This window comes from Eutrema salsugineum, unplaced genomic scaffold (genome assembly GCF_000478725.1).
Source record: "Eutrema salsugineum unplaced genomic scaffold, Eutsalg1_0 scaffold_6, whole genome shotgun sequence".
NCBI classification, from domain to species: Eukaryota; Viridiplantae; Streptophyta; class Magnoliopsida; order Brassicales; family Brassicaceae; genus Eutrema; species Eutrema salsugineum.
In genome coordinates, this window is record NW_006256547.1 from 13,296,009 (window position 1) to 13,299,198 (window position 3,190).

General features: G+C 40.7%; 1 non-coding gene across 1 annotated transcript; it reads left to right on the plus strand.

The window, feature by feature from the left end:
• The first annotated feature begins 1,332 nt into the window (after positions 1-1,332).
• Positions 1,333-1,439, plus strand: LOC112083800. Its single transcript, XR_002897928.1, has one exon. It is a non-coding gene; the product is annotated as a small nucleolar RNA R71 (small nucleolar RNA).
• The last annotated feature ends 1,751 nt before the right edge of the window (positions 1,440-3,190 follow it).

The window sequence follows — 3,190 nt, forward strand, 5'->3', positions numbered from 1 at the left end:
ATTCCCCAGAAACCGCCTTAGCCCTGCGAGTTGGAGAGGAAGGAGACCAAGCCGCAGCAACACTCGCAAAACACTCCTACTTAGGCGTGCGGCTAAGGCAAGGCGATTCAGGCTTCACAAGACAAGTCTTCATCTGCTGCGACTTAGGTGTGCGACCTGGGACAAACTGGACTGACCCGCAGTAATTCTCACTTTATCCACTAAAGCCGGGTCAGGACCCGGTTTGTTCCGGGCTGACCCGGTTCGTTTTTAAGAAAGTATAAATACTTTTTAGGGTTTTTTGGGGAAAAAACTAAGTTTTATTCCCTTTGTCTCTTGCCTCTTTGGTGAAAAAAAGACTCCATTAAGAAGAGAAATATCTATATTTGAGTGTTTTAATCAAGAGAGTTTAAGGAGATCTGGGTGTTTAAAGCTGTTTTCTTTTGAATCTATCATCTCCATCTCCATTTCTCATCATTAATCATGCTAATCTTCTCAACTTGCAAAGGTTTAAGAGAGATTAGTATGATTAGTGAGTAGTCACCTTAATGAGGTTCTAGATGTGTAGGTTAGGGTGCTAAAGTGTTAGATTAGGGGTGCTTAGGGCTAGATTCATTGATTCATTTCTCTAAACAACTGTTCTCTATGCTAGATCCTTGATAATCACTTGAGATTTAGATTCTGGGAATTTCATGCACCAAAAGTGTTTGATGAAATTCCTGAAAGAGTTGTGTTAGAGGTTTAAGTAATTTTTCATCATGGGAATGATTTGTTAAATGCTTGAATGATCATTAAGAACTGTTTATTAATGCATATTGATTCATATTTCACAAATGGGAATTTGGTTTGAAAATGGATTAGTATAGAGGTTAATACCTTCATGAGAGGATTAACCTAGATTAGAGTTCTTAATCACTTGAATCATGTCTCATCATTGTCATCAGCATCTCTAGTTTAACACCAAAGCACCCTGACCAACTATCATGTCTAGAATCTCATGCCTCCATCTTATCATATTCACATCATATCATTTGTCATTGTCATTAGTCTTTAATCCTGTTTATGTTTATAGCTTTCTCTAGATTAATCAAAACCCGCTCTTGTTTGCTTGAATTAAGAACTTGATCATATAGCTTAGTGTCTAACACCACATCTGGATTGATTAACCTCTTTGTGCTACATTGACAAGGGGATTGATAGCCCTGAGACCCTTAAAAGTCATATCTATCAACTAGTTCCATTGCCGCATTGATTTCTTTCCCAAGAAAATTTCCATTTGAAGCTGTATCGAGTTGGTTTCTGATCTTGGGGAGTGCACCTCGGTATAAAGTACTCAAGAGGGATGCCTCTGAGAAGCCGTGGTGGGGGCATTGGTTAGTGTAGCTTCTAAACCGTTCCCAAGCTTCGCTAAAGCTCTCGTTGTTGTGCTGCGTGAAGCTTGAGATCTGGTTTCTGAGCTTAGCCGTGCGTGATGTGGAAAAGAACTTTGATAAGAACGCCAGTTTACACTGCTCCCAGGTTTGTATAGAACCCCTCGGGAGGTTCTTTTCCCACTGGTGAGCTTTATCACCGAGGCTAAATGGGAACAAGCGTAGCTTGAAGCTATCTTCCGAGACACCATTGATCTTAGTAAGGTCGCAAACCCGATCAAACTGATCTAGATGCTCAAGGGGGTCTTCTCCGGCTAGACCGTGGAACTTTGAGTTCTGCACCATATTGAGCAGGGAAGCTTTAACCTCAAAGTTGTTGTTTTGAACCGGTGGAGCTTGAATCCCAGCTCGGTATTGGTGCGCATTAGCTCGGTCGTTCTCTCCAACAAAGACCAGAGGAGGTTGTCTCTGAGCTTGTGGCGGTGGCGGATGAACATGGTGGGCTTGTTGCTCGTTCCTATTAGCTTGTTGTTGGTTTTGCTGAGCAAGCCTCTCGTTCCTTTGAGCCTGTTGTTGGTTAACATAGGCTTGTTGTTCATTCCTGCCTGCCTGCGCCTAATTAGCATGAGCCTGGTGTTCGGCTTCTTGAGCCTGTTGCTCGATCCTTTGCTGTTCTGCCATTCCAAGTCGTTCAAAATGCCGTTCCCTCTCGCGAGCTCGCCTCTCAATCCGGTTGATGTTGTCGTCGTACGGTAAAGGCGGTTCTGTGCTCCGAGACCTGGTTTTCATGCACCTGAAAGCAACACAAGAACTTGCAAAGAAGTTAGTAAAACAAAGAAAGTTAAAATCTTGAGCTCAAGAACAAACAAAAGACTAATGCTCCGACAAGTTGGCAACGGCGCCAATTGATATATAAGACTTTTTAGATCTCAGGGCTATCAATCCCCTTGTCAAAGTAGTACTAAGAGGTGTCAATCCAGACTTGTCAACGAGACACTAGTCTATGTTGTTTGTTTATTTAAGTCAAGATAAAAAGGTGAAGGTTTTACTAAGCTAAATAACAACGATTAAGCATGTAAGTAAAGCGATTCAGATGATGATAATATGTAATAAAGCAAGAGACTTTAGACGAGATACTTCACTCGGGTGCTCCCAATGTTCAACTAGTGGGTTAATGAATCAAAACATCAAGCGGTTTCATTTAACTTTGAACTCAAGGAATCAAAACATCAAGCGGTTTCATTTAACTTTGAACTCAAGGCATGTTAATCTTCTCATGAAAGTATTAAGCATCTAAATTGATCCTCCTTCATACCAAAAATGTCTTTTGAGAAGCATCGAATCAATCAGCAATAAGAATTAGTTCAAAAATGTCATTTAAGAGAACAAACTATCACTCTCGTGATGAAAGACTCTTAAACCCTTAACCGAGTGGTTCAGACATTTCTACAAACACTTTTGATGCGAGATATGTCTCAGATCTGAACCTCAAGTGATGTGCTTGGATCCAGCCTAGAGATCTCGTCGGTTAAAGAATGAAACATGCAAGACTAGACACCTAAACCCACTAATCTACCTTGAAAGCACCCTAATCTACTCATCTAAAGCCGCTTAAACGACTACTCACTAATCATAACGAGCTCACTGAGTCCTTTGCAAGACGTGTAGCTGGTCATGATGAGGAGTTTAATGTTAGATGATAAAAGAAATAAAGAAAGAACAAGATTTCTCATGCAAAAACGAGATATCAGATTAGAATCATCAAGTTTCACCAAAGAGGCAAGTTCTTAAAGCTAAAAACAGATAAGAGATAAGATCCTCAGGTTTTTAGTCTCAAAATG